Here is a 15,282-nt window from a genome sequence, read left to right as displayed (position 1 = left end):
AACGAATAGATGAATGAAACCTGTTATCTTTACAACGATTGACAAACACGGAATGTAACTTGAACACAACACATCCTACAAATACGAACCTGATTGAAAGAAATAATGATAATCAAATCCTTGATGACAGCAACACTCAATAACACTCACAAAACAATTACTGTATATTGACAATCATGTTACGTTATTTTTAAAATGTTCCCTTTTCTCTTTCATAACTTCTTTAACACACTACTTCTACGCTGCGAAGCGTGGGTTTATATACTGTAGAAGGAACACCTACAGCAGGTTAAAGAAGTATTGCGGACGCTGGGAATAGCTGGACTTCGTATCAATCGAAAAATTTTTTTTGGGCTTATTAAGGAGGCCAGATATTTAGGCTATCTGGCGGGTAGGGGTACCGGGAAACCTCAGTGTTCAAAGACTGATGCCGTATTAAAATAGCCCCGTCCATGAACCAAGTGGCAAGTCCAAGCATTTCTCAGACTAGCGGGGTGTTACCGCAGGTTTGTACCTTGGTTTTCTGAGAGATCTGTGCTCTTGACTGATTTAACAAAAAGAGGGCTCCCAACATTGTGGTATGGACTGATAAGACAGACACTGAATTTTGTGACCTGAAGCAGGCCCTTACATCAGCACCTATATTAAAAGCACCTAATGTTTCACTTCCTTTTAAACATGCAAGACGGACGCATCGTACACAGGCCTGGGTTCCGTGCAGAGCCAAAGCGCTGGTGGTGTTGAACACCCTGTCATGTACTTGAGCCAGAAGCTGTTATCGTCAGACCAGATATGCAATGGTGGAACGAGGGGCCCTTGTGATTAAATGAGTGTTTACACAGTTGAGGTATTACCTCTTGGGCCGTAAATTTACTCTAATGATGGATCATGCACACCTACAGTGGACAGTCCTACATAAGGAGTCTAATCCGTAGGTCACTAGGTGGTTTCTTGACCTACAACGGTAAAAATTTTTCACTTGTTTATCATAAGGGTACCTTCCATGCCAACGCTGATGCTCTGTCTCAAGTCCACAACCTCTTGGTCAGGTCCGCCTGACCCGATGGACCTAAATGATAGTAATTCAATGCCAGACCAGGGGGCAATGGGGTGCGCTGCCTGTCTCTCTCAATCTCTTACAGACCATTCACGTGAAATCCCGCAGAGTTCCAGCACAACTGATGATGTCACTTCTGGTCCTGACGACGTCATTTCTGGTTCAGCACCCATTTCCTTTATTGGCCTTTAAAGTCACCATCTTACCTCCTTACTATCAGTGCTATTTTGGACTCAAACCCGTGAACATCTCTGTTCAATTTTGCAGCCTGAAAACAATATACGGGTGGCTGGCCCAAACCTTCATGATGTCTGTGACTCATCTTTGTGAAAATATATATACCTGTAATAGAGTGTAAAAGACTGTTATATATTGAGTAAAAATTCCATTCCCTCTAGTTTCCTTTCCATTGAGACACTCGTTGGGCAGCATGGGAGTTGCAGTTTTGGTAGGCAGCCCCTTTGGGGTCCTCAGGTAACACTAAGGGGATGTTCCACCAGACCCTGAAGATGCTTTCTAGATGCAATGTGATAGACTTGAAAGTACTTCTGGGTCTAAGATAAAAGGAGCTGCTGGACGTCATCCAGCTGAGTTGGAGTCGGGTGAAAGAGGACAAGCTCCCCTGGGATAAGTGGAGGAAAAAGAAAGAAGAGAGTTGTGCTTGTGGTATGGTTACGATTTCAATCATATAGCCTTTTCTTAAGGTAATTGTTTATGATAAACAGTTTATTTGAATCCGGGACTTGTGTCACTGTAGTTGTGCCTAGTGGTTTGGGGTGCTGCAGTGCCACCTACTGTTCACACAAAGAGGACAACCCTCTGTTGTTCATGGTGCACCACAAGGGGTACTGCCAGATGTTTATTGCACTTGAGCCACTGCTCAGGACAGGACATTTGGTTCCCACTTCAGTCAGGCCCACTGCTTTCCCCATCTTCATTTATTTCACTATGTCTGAAACCTGCTTTTAGGAAAATTTGATAGCATGAGCTCATACTAGGTGATTTATTCAGTCTTTTTGACTTATTTTACTGTTTCTTATGTCTCTACCTTGATTGCTTCAGAAGTAAAGGCCACTTCTGCATATTGAAGCGTATAATTTATTTTCTTTTGTAAAAACTCCTGTAATATACACGTGGCTTAATAAAACTACCTTTAGGTCCTAGATAGTCAAATTTTATGTATTACTGATAAAGAGCCAAATGTTTTATTCTGTTGCCATGTTACACACCAATACAAATTAGTGAGATCACCTTTTATCACTGATGTATTTACATAGTCTAAATATATAAAAGTGCATAATACTCCCCAGCATTTAGAGATCCCGAGACCTCACCATCTCTGACAACCACCATGTTTGCTGTGAAAGCAGTTTGCCTCCTCGTCACTGTTGCTATGCTTGTTGCAATGGTGGCTGCGGTGAGTATTAATTAATTCTACCAGGTAACTCCTTCCATATTTCTTGTCGGTTTAGCTCATTCACTTTAAACCTGAATGGGATATTGCAGGGCCTTCTGACATATCAATTAAATGAATTTCTTTCTGATTTTCAATTTTTTTATTTTACATATTGTATATATAACAATGAAGTTAGCAGGAGAGCAGCACTTGTGTACATTTGACATCTGCAGGTTTTCTTTATGTTGTTATTATGGTGGGTTCAGTGTGTGCTCAGACTCCTTCCACTTTCTGCACACTTTATTGTGTTGTACAGTCATGGCCAAATGTTTTGAGAGTGGAACAAATATTGATTTTCACAAAGTTTGCTGTTTCAGTGTTTTCAGATCTTTATGTCAGATGTTACTATTGTATACTGAAGTAGAATTACAAGCATTTCCTAAGTTTCAAAGGCTTTTATTGACAGTGATATTAAGTTTATGTAAAGAGTTGGTATTTTCAATATCTCTGCAATTTACCCTGGCATGCTGTCAACCAACTTTTGGCCCCATTCCTGACTGATGTGAGTCCATTCTTGCATAATTAATGCCTGGAGTGGCAGAATTTGTGGTTTTTCACGGTGGCTGGAGTGCTAATCCTGCCACCAACCTCCAAGATCTCCCTGCAGGTTGGAGGACCTCCTTGCAGGGCTGGATGCAGATTAACGTCATACCCAGGATGGAGCAATTGCAGGTTAAGGGCCTCACTCAGGGGTGAAATGGAGTGGAATCACTTCTGGTAACCTTTCCAATGCCGGCACTGATTCCTAGCCTCAGCACTACCACTCTGCACGTATGCTAACAACACACACCTTGAAAATGTAACTTCATTGCCTAATTTTACTCGTGCAAAAAGAAAACAACTTTAGACCTAAAACGTATTTATCATTTTACTTCTCGTCTCCTCAAATAACTCTCTCCTTTGCTTTCTTTGGTTCATGTTCAATATGGGGCACACAATGACACCACACAGCAGAGAGATGACTTTTCTCTTTTTAAATGAGCTGAATGACTGATTGCATGATTAGAGACTTGTGTGGTACAAATTCAAGAAAATTCATTAAATTCATAAATCCATTTATTTGTTTTTTTTTTTCCTAGGGGTCCTAAACAAATTTACCCAGGCCATTTTAGAATTTCTTTGTTTCTTTACTTGATCTCTTTCCACATTTTCTTTGCTTTACACACATTACATGTCGACGACAATAAAATAGGTTTTCATGTCATCACTTTTCAGGGGGCATACAGCACTTTTTCAATGACCTGGAAGGGCACCAACAAACATGTCCACATCTGCACCATGTTTGTGACAAAATACTTTAGAGATTGAAAATACCAAGTTTATCCTTTAACCCTTAAACTGCTGGAAACAATTATAGTCAGTTCCCAGTGCAATTTGCCATCATGCCAGAGCTGATCAGTCCGTGGCAAACATTTGTTGAGCAGCCATCTCATGACCACTGGCGCCCCCCATCCAGGCAAATCAGCATCACTGTCCCTGGAATTCAGCCGCTGCACTAGACTGGCCTGCCAGCATCAGTGTTGGCCTCTGTGTGCTTGTGTGCAGCCAGTTCAAGTGCAGTTGGCTCAGTGATTTACTGAATTTCATCAATGGCGTCAGTTACACTGTGTGCATATGACAATAGATTGTTGCAGGAGTTTTTTTTATAGCTTTTGCAGTTCAATTGCAGTGTGTAACATGATCAGTGTTGCAGTAATTGTGATGATCTTTGCATGAAAAAAATCTGTGTTCCATTAAAATTTCATTTTTTCTTGGTATAATTGTGATGTTTTCATAAAAATTCCAGCAAAAAAGTATTTTGTGTCCGGGGGTGCATCAACCCCCAAGGTATGTGGCAGTTTAAGGGTTAAATACTAGAGTATTGTCTATAAATGGTTGTCTGGCACAGAAGTTCTGTTATCCAGGACTTCTACAATGGAGTGAAGTACAGATGATTCAAAGACTTTTCTGACCTTTTATTCATTTTACAAATCACTTGCTTCAATTTTTTTCTCGCGTAAAAAGTATCTCAGAATCAACCCATCCATCCATTATTCAACCCGCTATATCCTAACACAGGGTCACGTGGATCTTCTGGAGCCAATCCCAGCTACCGCAGGCCATCCACGCAGACTTGGGGATAACATGCAAACTCCATGAGGGGAGGACCTGGGAAGCGAACCCGGGTCTCCTTACTGCGAGGCAGCAGTGCTGCCACTGCGCCATCATGCCATCCTTGATTTTAGCACAAGGTTGCAACAGAGCAAAATGTGTAAAAAGTGGAGGGGTCTGAATACTTTCTGAATCCTCCATAAAAGTGAAATTAATTGACCTGTTGATGATGATATTCCAGAGGTCTACATTTCATTTAATTTTCAACATGTCAGCTTCTCAAGGGATTTCACTGTTTGTTTTTTTTTTGGAAAGGGGCAATTGTTGTCTTTACGGGGGCATTGATTCTTTCAACATTCAAGAAATAATGGCAGCTAATTGATCACCACAGGCTTTTAAAACACACAGGCACCTTCAATGGAGAAGCTGTGAAAGTTTCTCAGTCATCTGAATGCCAGTCAGGGATTCTTTATTTTTAATTTAATTCATTCTCAATGTCCAGTGATTGTCATGTGATGTTAAGTTATCATTGATATAGAAAACCAATTCTTTACTCTTCTGATCAGTCTCATATTTTTCTCTTTCAGGGCAAACCGAATGAGAGAGTCTGTGTAAAAGGTAAGAATTTCATACATTACAAAATATGAACGTTATACAAATTTGAACTGTATCTCATTGTTTAATATGGTTTGTTTTGTAATGAATTCCCTTGAGATTTTGTGATTACAGAAAAGCACATATAGTGCTCTCTGTACTGTTTGGAACAAAGACACATCTTTATTTGATTTCCCCCTCTGTTCCTCAATTTAAAATTACAACGCAAACAATTCAGACGTGATTAAAGTGCACATTGTAGACTTTCACATTAGTGGATTCTCATACATTTTGGTAACACCACGTAGAAATGACAACACTATATCTACATGGTCACTCAATTTCTGTGCACCGTAATGTTTGTGACTCAGCAATGGCAGGTCTATTAAAGCCGTCATATTTAGGACTTTGTCTCATATTCCTCACATGCAATGACTGCTTGAAATCTGCGATTCATAGACATCAGCAGGAGCTGAGAATCTTCTCTCGTAATGTTCTGCCAAGTTTCTAATGCAGCAATCTCATTAACCCCTACTTGTTTTGGCAACTTTCAGTAACAACAGGCAAACAAGATATTTGTTGCACAGATAATGAAATAAAATGAAACAGGAACAGTGTGATCTCCTGGGTCTTCCTGGACAGGCCTTAGCTGTTTACTGGAAATCTGTCAGCTGAAAAAGTGTCACCTGATATAAGCCATTTTTTATATCTCTTCTCCAATTATGTTAGGGTTTCTCCTTACTTTCTTTCTTCCTCACCCTCTTCATCTTTTCCCACTTGTATGTAGGGTGAGCGGGATTGATTAACCATCTTCATGCAGCTCGGTCCAGCACCTCCTCCTTAGTCAGACCCTATTCATTCATGTCTTCTTTTACTTTATCCATCCTCCTCCACTTTGGCATACTTCATTTCTCTTCCTTCCCCATCCTTCGTTTGCCCACATATTCATTGTCTCTCCTCGTCACATGTCCATCCCAGTTCAGCCTACTTTCCTGTACTTTCGTAGATATCTCTACCATGTTTGTTGTAACCTCTGATTGTCTCATTTCCTTCTTTGTAACTCCACACGTCCAGCTTAACATTTTAATTTCTGCCACATCTAACTTCTTCTCCTGCTGTACTCCTGTTACTGCCCAATCCTCACATGCAATCCTCAATTACATCTCAGGTACTCCATTACTTTTCATGTACCTCCAGACCTCTTGATGTGGTACATTCTCCATCAGTAAACACAATATGCAAAACTTATGTAAAGACTGCATCAGTTGTTCCTCTCCCAGGTATTAAACCAAACTGCTCCTCTACTATGCTGGTCTCTTCCCTAAGTCTTCTCTCTTTAATCCTTTAAAAATTTTTCATTGTGTGTGACATCAGCTTTATCCCTCAATCCTGAATATCGCCCTTCTTTTTATACATGAGTAGTATCACACTGTACCTCCATTCCTCTGGTATTCTCACTTGTTCAGATCTTCTACATTTCATCCCACAACACATCTTCTCCCTCTTGCCTAAACTGTTTCAAAATTCTACTGCTATGTCATCCAGTCCTGTTGCTTTTCCAGTCTTCATTCTTTTTAGTGCCTCCTTTAGTTCCTCCGTCTTTACTCTTGGTGCTTGTTCTTCATTTGGTCCTCCAACCCCAAATGGCACCCTTGGATTTTCTTTATTCCACAACCTTTCACAGAACCTCTTCTATGTATTCTTGATCTTATCATGCTTTTTTAAGACCCCACTTGGCTCATCTTTCATCTGCTATATCTGACAAAAATCCTTCCCAGCCTTGTTCTTTCTTTGCTATGCTAAATGCTTTGTTCCTCTACTTTTCTCTTCAATCTTTCATACACGTTTTCCAAAGTCTGTACCTGAGTTCTTGCCACTGCCTTTTTGTTTGTCTGCCAATTCATTTATTTATCCTCCTCCCTCCCTGATTGTCTTCTTTGCCTCCTTCTTAGCCTTTATCACATCCCCATGTGTGTCCTTCCTGTCATTTTATCCCAACATCTCTTCATCTTCTCATTGTTATTCTTATTCCACCATTCCTCCACACTCTCAAATGACTGCATTTCATTTTAAACCTTCTTACTAACCCTATTCATCAGCCTCTTTATTTTAAATCTCCTCGACTTTATCCCTGGTGCTGCTTGCTCTGATTTAATTCTCCTGCTGATGCTGATCTCCCAGTCCATCACCACACCTGACTCTGACTTACCTTGATGAAGTTGAGCAGCTCCTTTTATCTTAGATCTGAGAGTCGAGGTCAAGCAGAAGTTCTACAAAGTAGAGATCTTGAATCTCTGAAGAAACCCCCTGGCCATCTCCAGGGAAATCAACAAGCCTGTCTTACAAGGCCAGTATTCTTTGCGGGTATCTGTACAAGTAGCACCACCAAGGGATACTGTCATCTAGTGGGGAGCAGGTATTTCTGATAGTTTATCTCTCAGCATTCTTACATCATATTGCCCCATCTGCGCTGTCCATCACACCATCAAATCTGGCAAATCCCAGTCATTATCCTAACATTTAGTAACTTTCACCTTTAACTTACACTTTTCTTTCCCCTCCCCAATCTTGTTCTTCCTCTGCTTATTCTGGACTAACTTTTATAGTTGGGCCCATCCTTGGCCTGGTAGCCCTTTTTTATTTCAATTCAATATTATTACGGCATGACTGAGCAATTTTGTTATTTTACACAAGCTGCATAAAACTGCAAGTTACACTGCAAAGGAAAGATCAGAGACAGTGGAAAATGTCAGTGGAGTGCAATGTAGAAATAGTGCACTGTGTGTATAATTATTAGGACATATGGAGGATATGTGTTTCTCTTTGGTGAAGATTCTGTTAGCCTATGGAAAACCAAAACTGCAAGCTTCTCTAGTCAGTGACAGCATTAATTATTTGCCTACTTCTGTAACAGTGGGTCCGTCCTTTGGATGAGATGTAAAATTGAGCTCCTGATTCTCTTATAATAGATTCTTCATGAAGAGCAGGGTGTATTCTAACATGCTGGCTAAATTGGCCATCAAGGCCTAGTCATTCTGGCCCAATATTCATCCCCAGTCTCTAATTGGCTAACTATCTCTCAGCACTTCACCATCTAACAGCTAATGTGTGCTGAGCGTAATGGCACAAAAGTGGCTGCTGTCACATTGGTGGTTAAAGTGGCTTCCCACTCACTAAGTACAGCAGTTTGAGCTGTGAAAAGCACAATATAAATGTAAAGAAGTGTTATTATTGTTATTATTAGTGGTTGGTGTATTTCCTGGGTCTATTCATGCTTTTTTTTTTGTCCACTTGAAATGTAGACATTTTCAGTCAGATATGTTTGATTTATTTGTGTTTAATTGTTTCCTGAACAGAATGCTGGACATGTTTTTCTGAGTGTTTCATTTTAATGCTTTTTTTTTCTCTTACAGGCTTTGACATTTGTTATGACCAGTAAAGGTAAGGCACTGAGTGTGAGACACTATATGATTCTGTCGTTGTCTTTTCATTCTCTGTGATTCCCATCAACTTTACTTAACCTCCTCAGTGTGACAAAAATGGTCAAAAGAGATTGAGCTTTATGTTCAGCAACAAAAAAGCATATCAACATAATAACAGTAGAAAAGACAAGTCTTGAGTCCACTGAGGTAATGGTGCAGATTTAGTGCACATCTGTCATGCAGTTTGCTTTGAATCAGTCACCAACACACATAGTTACTGTTCAAGCAGATGTTGAAAGATTTTTTTTGTAACATATTTTTATGTTGCCTCTGCATGACAGGAGTCACACATGCACACCAGAGTGTCTTCTTCCAGGCTCACCTAAATGAAGTAATACCACCCCAGGAAGAGAGGGGGCGCTCCTGCTGCCAGTCTTATTTCCTTCTTCCCTCACAGCCACGAGTAACCATCCCTTGAAGGCACTGAAACAAAAGAAGCCCCTTCTGGTCTGAAATAAAAGGAGACCATCCACGGAGGATGGCATCTCATTTTAGATGTTGACAAGGCTTATGCTCAACCATGAGCCAGAAATGCATCCATCTAAAACGGTTGATTGAAATGACTATTTATTGACAAGAAAACACATGTTGAAGTGCTTGAGTTTTGTTCCATTGCTTGCTTTTTAATGAAATTAAACAGTTTTTATTACCAACTTAGCACAAAAGTCTACTTTTCTCCAGAACCTTTATTTCGCCTCTCTACACAGGGTAAAATGTTAGTGCCTGACACACATGATCAATGGCAAATTTTGTGTTATTGTCACCTACCATGGTGGCCAGATTACTTCCACTTTTTTTCCCCAACATGAGCATGGACAGTTGCTTCATTGTGAACAGTGAGTGGGAGGCAGACGTCTTTTTTGCCCGTCCACTTCTTTGCATTCATTTTTCCTTTTTGATGCACAGCTGCTGCACCATGTTTCAGCTTGGCATATTCACATGACTGGAATAACCAGGCATATCAAAGGAGTTCAGTCATACAGTGCCATATACATCGGTTTTTGCTTTAAAGTAAAATCTCACGCAGTTCAGGTGCAGAATAGAAACTGCCCTTCAATATACAGTAACCATGGACAAGCAAAGAGTCCATCAGTGACAGCACAGATGATGTAGAGACGTCTTTTTGACTCTACCTGCCATCTCAGTTGGTCCCTTTACTTCTGTAAAGTATCCAGTCTCAGATGTTCATAGAACTTCCTTGGCATACAATGTAAAACTTAAAACCAAATTGTTTCCATTGAGAACAAGAACATGGAAGGAAATATTAAGAAAAAGGTTGAGTAACACATGACAAGGGAGAAGTTTTACTGAACAGTGAGCATGGGTTCTAAAGAGTGAGGTCGTGTTTCACTAACATGCTGGAATTCTATGAGAAGGCAACAACAGGATACAATCAGAGTGGAGCGTATGATATTATTGATACTGACTTTCAGAAATCATTTGAGAAGGTGCCATATGGGCATCAGTCCAAAAAATATGGGAGTTCAGGGTGTGGTGTGTACTGCAGATGGGTGCAGAATTGACTCAGACACAGGAAGAAGAGGGTGATGGTGTGAGGAACCTTCTCAGAATTGGGTGATGCTAAGAGTGACGTCCCACAGGAATCAGCACTTGGGCCGCTATTTTTAATTTATATAAATGATTTAGATATGAATATAAATAACAAGCTCTTTAAGTTTGCAGATAATATCAAGATAAGTGAATTGACAGATAATCAAGAATCCATCAAACCATCACAGAGGGACTTTGACAGCATACAGGCTTAGGCAGATTTGTGGCAGATGTAATCTAATGACAGTAAATAAAAGTATTACATATAGGAAGTAAAAACATAAGGTTTAAATACACAACAGGAGGTCTGAAAATTAAAAGTGCATTTTATGAGAAGGATTTAGGAGTCATAGTAGACTCAACACTAACTGCCAGACAGTGTTCAGTAGGTATTAAGAACTCTAACAGAGTGTCAGGTTATATAGCGCCCTGATGTGTAGAGTACAAGTCCAAGGAAGACATCATCTGGAGTACTGTGTGCAGGTTTGATCTGCAGGCTACAAAAAGGACACAGCAGTGCTGGAAAATGTCCTGAGAAGAGCAACTGAGCTCAGTCCAGGGCTACAGGGGATGAGTTATGAAGAAAGATTAAAGGAGCTGAACCTTTACAGTTTAAGCAATGGTAGATGAAGAGGAGACAAGACTGAGGTTTTTTTAAAACTATGAAGTAAATTAGTCCAGTGGATTGAAACAGTGGCTTTAAAATGAGTTCATCAAGAACACAGGGGCAAACCTGGAAATTATTTTAGGGTAAATTTTGCATAAACATTAGGAAGTTTTTCCTTCACACAGTGAACCACAGCTACATGAAATAAATAAGGAAGTAGTGAGGTAGACAGCAGGGCTTTAGGGACTTTCAAAACTCGACTCAATGTTATTTTGGAAGAATTAAGTGGATAGGACTGGTGAGCTTGGATGGCCTGAATCACCTGTTCTCATCCAGATTGTTCTAATGTGATGTATTCTATCCAAGACTGCCTTCAATTGTAACCAAAGAGACTTTTTCTAATTCTGCAGTCACGATTGGAAACATACACATTCTGCACATTTTTGATGATCACCTCATACACATCCCAAAGTCTGTATAGTTTTCATTCTGAGTGATGGAGTTCATCATAGTCATTGTGATTAGTGAAATGCAGGTATTTCATAGTGATAAATGACATTCACTCTTAAATTCAATGAATGTCTGTATCAACATGATTGTTCACCAGCACTATCTCTGGACAGGTTTACCCACTACTGTATGTTCTGCTATATCAGATTACTGAAAAACACCCAAATGTCATCCGCAGTGACAGGCTGTCAACAAATACGACAAACAAATGGTTTGCTGTGACTTTTATGACAATGTTCACTATAGCAGTTCACTTCAACAACTATTTAGTCCACCCGACTGTCATTGACAAGTCATAAATAGTCCTGATAATCAGGATCTACTGGCATCTTTAGAGCGGGGATACCCATAAATGGGCAATGAGAAATTCAGCAGGATTATCTGCAGTCAGAAGAAGAAGATGCCAAATACGAACATCACTGAAATATGGCAGTTCAGGATCTACCAGACAGGAGTTAGTTTCATTTTCGGTGTAAACGCTTGATGACCAATTCCCATCATCATCACTACTGCACCATTCAAGCAATTGGTCAACATTAGTCTGTTCTAAAACTTGCTCCAGGGCTTTTCATTTGCCATTGTCTTTTTTGGTTGAAGTCTCTGCCATGTCATGAATGTTATCATAAACTGGTAGACACACAGAAAAATTATTTTCTGTGGCACAGTATTATTTCATCTTTTAGATGAAACCCCAACAAGAATAAAGAGTTGGGCCACCTACAGGCAAAAACATATAACTGAAAAACACAGATAATAAAGAAGCATATAAAGAAGGGAAAAAAAAACATCTTCACGGACATAGATGGCAACACGTCCAATTAAATATAGGCCATGCAAAAAGAGGCAGAACCAGGTAGATGTACACTGGAAGTGATGTCAGTGGTGGTAGCGCTATCAATCATCCAGTCAGCAGAGGAAGACGAAGAAGAATGTTAGTAAATAGCGCCACACTGTGAATCAATTAGGAATAACCACCACCAGAGACTTGAAGCCGTTCCCATGGCACACGTGTGTCACACCGTATTTACATAGAATTACGACCCTGAGTCGATCTTAAGGTTAATGTTCAGGAGGTTAACTCAATTTTTCTATTTTTCCTAATGGTGCCTTTAGTTCTTTTCAGTTTGTTGCTTCATGTTGGGTTTAAGTGGGCTTAGGATGGGTCACTGAATGACACTCAGAGACTTGTCCTGAAGCCACTTCAGCTTTGTTTTGGCTGTAAGTTTCAAGTCAGTGTAATGCTGAAAAGTGAAGCATCACTCCAGTTTGGGGTGGCATGCATTCTGGAGCAGGTTTTCTTCAAGGACCTCTCTGTATTTGGCAGCATTCATCTTTGCCTCAGTTCTAACCTGTCTGCCTGTCCCTGGCTTTGAAAGCATCCCCATAAATGACGATACCACCACCATGTTTTACCATACGGATGGTATCAGGCAGGTTCAAAGAGTTCAGTTTTTGTCTCATCCCACCAGAAAATCTTTTTCCTCAAACTTTAAGGGCACTTTCAACTGTCATACGCCTTTTACTCAAGTGTGATTTCTGTCAGGCATCTCTGCCATAAATGACTGATGGATGAAGTGCTGCTGAGGTGGTCGTACTTCTCACAGGTTCCCACATCTCGGCAGATGACCATTTGATTTTTACTTTCCTCTTCTTCAAGATCCTTCTTGCCTCATCACTCAGTTTGGCCTGACTGTCAGCTTTAGGAAGAGACCTGGTGGTTGAAAACCTCTTCATTTCACATTTCCTGAGGTCACTTGTAACACTCATAGCTTTAGAAATGGTTTGAATAACTTCTCCATTATTTATGCTTCACCACAATTTGTTTCTGGAGGTCTACAAAGAGATGTTTGGACTGCATGACTTGGTTGTTGTTCAGACATGCAGTGTGAATTGTGAGACTTTCTATACACAGGGACACATGTGTGTCTTTCCAAATTATGTCCAATGCATTCAGTTTGCCACATGTGGATTCCACTCAAGTTCTCCACACATCTCAAGGATCACTAAAGCAAACAGGATGAACCTGACCACGATGTGAAGTAACACAGCAAACTGTCTGAGTGCTCTAGGAAAATACAAGAGATTTCAGTTTTAGATTTTTAAAAGTTTTCTAATTCTAATCGTTTTGGGTCACTGGATGTAGATTGATGGAGAAAAATGGACAATTTGACCATTGGAAATGAAGCCTACAACACCATAAATTGTTTAAACAATGGATATAACTGAATACTTTCACAAGTCAGTGCATTTCACACTGAGTTGGGACAGCTTAAGGATTAGCAAAACAAACAGGCTTCTTGGCCTGAGTGGCCTCCTGTCATTTGTCAATTATTTTATGCTTCTTATTCTGTCTGCAAATTCAATTTTGTGTGAATCGTTTCACTTATTTTTACTTACGGTTGTTAAAACAATTCTCTTGTGTGTCATAACCCATCTTAGCTCCTTAGTCTCATCCCCTCAGATGACAACTGGCCTTCTTGTCCATTTGATGTCCTGCAGTCCTTTCATTGAATGTTTAATTGGTACATTTGCTGATATCTGGTCATTCATCTTTGTTTCTTTTTTTCTTCTCAGATGAAGAGATGTCAAGCATCCACTGAAGACTTTAATAACTTGAAATAGTGTGTAGTCAAATTTGAATAAAGTAGTCATGCATACCTATTCCTTGTGTCTTCTATTTTCATTCCAGATTGATAACATAGATTTGTCAGTCCACCATGATGTCTCTTATGGATTCTTTTGATTTCAGATATTTCTGTGAATGATCAAGTTTGATGGCTATTATAGAACCACTGGAAACACCTTGTGTTTATGTTCCTTAGTGAGATTTCAAATCCCCTTTAATGATGAGGATGATGGTGTCAGAAGCTGACACCTTAATACCAAGATCTTGGCTTTCTTCTTGAATACTGCAGTATGTTTGCTTAAATGATATAAAAACAGCATATAATTTCACATTCAGTTTAGCCAAATCGCCCCCAACATTAAGTTGGCATGTATTCATTCCTTTTTCACAGCTTATCTGAAGCCGGATCACGGGGCCAACAGTCTTAGCAGTGAAGCCCACACGTCCTTTTCCCAGCCACACTTGTCAACTCATACTGTGGGATTCCAAGATGTTTCCAGGCCGTCTGAGATATAATCCTCTAAACAATCTCTGGATCTTCCCTGGGGGTCTGAACACAGCTGGTTGTGCCCATAAAACTTCCACAGGGAGGCATCTAGGAGATGTCTGCTAATAAAGTAACATAAAATGACAATTCCTGCTTGATGTATCCATTTCAAAGTCAAATGTGACCAGGACCAGCATTGTCAACACAAGGTACAAGACAGTGACCAACCCTGAAAAGGGTACCGTCCATCACAGGACACACTCACGCACACACCATGTTTGTATTGTCAGGGGAACATCAGAATCCCTGGCTGCATAAAATTCTGGTGAGGCACCTACTCAGCCCAGAGGCAGAGGGCACTACAGAAAGCAGAGCACAGAATATTAGTGGCACACAGATAATCCTATTCAGTGTAGGATGATGGGCTTCAAAAGCTTTGGAAGTTACCACATAACCATTCCCAGAAGGGTAAGCATACAGGATTGAATATAATATTTTTACATTCTACTTCTAATACTTTGCATTTATGCACATTAAAATTCATTTAACTCAAATCTGCCCAAGCTGGTGTGTTATCCAGTATTCCTCTGTAACAATTATTTAACTGATTCTTCATTGTCTGCCATTTCTCCCAGTTTGCTATCATCTGCAAAATTAACCAGCTTATTGATTTTATCCCTGTCCTGATCATTTATATATATTAAAAGAAGCCCTCACAATTATCCTTTGCTTCTGTTTGAGACAGTACCCAATCCAGTATACAAAATGAAAGCTGTCTCTGTGTCTGGTGGCAAATTATTTTTTTCCAAGGACTGGAATGA

The 15,282-nt window shown here is 40.0% G+C and overlaps 1 long non-coding RNA gene across 2 annotated transcripts; it reads left to right on the top strand.

The window, feature by feature from the left end:
* The first annotated feature begins 2,358 nt into the window (after positions 1-2,358).
* Positions 2,359-14,009, top strand: LOC120526367. Of its 2 annotated transcripts, none has more exons than XR_005633139.1 (4): positions 2,359-2,474; positions 5,192-5,222; positions 8,612-8,639; positions 8,962-9,345. It is a non-coding gene; the product is annotated as an uncharacterized LOC120526367 (long non-coding RNA). The 2 variants fall into 2 exon arrangements; XR_005633138.1 differs by lacking the exon at positions 8,962-9,345 and adding an exon at positions 13,923-14,009 and having other exon boundaries at positions 2,360-2,474.
* The last annotated feature ends 1,273 nt before the right edge of the window (positions 14,010-15,282 follow it).

The sequence above is a fragment of the Polypterus senegalus genome, chromosome 3 (genome assembly GCF_016835505.1).
Source record: "Polypterus senegalus isolate Bchr_013 chromosome 3, ASM1683550v1, whole genome shotgun sequence".
Taxonomy (NCBI): Eukaryota; Metazoa; Chordata; class Cladistia; order Polypteriformes; family Polypteridae; genus Polypterus; species Polypterus senegalus.
The sequence above is the reverse complement of the archived record's forward strand: the minus strand, read 5'-3'. Positions and strand labels throughout refer to the sequence as shown.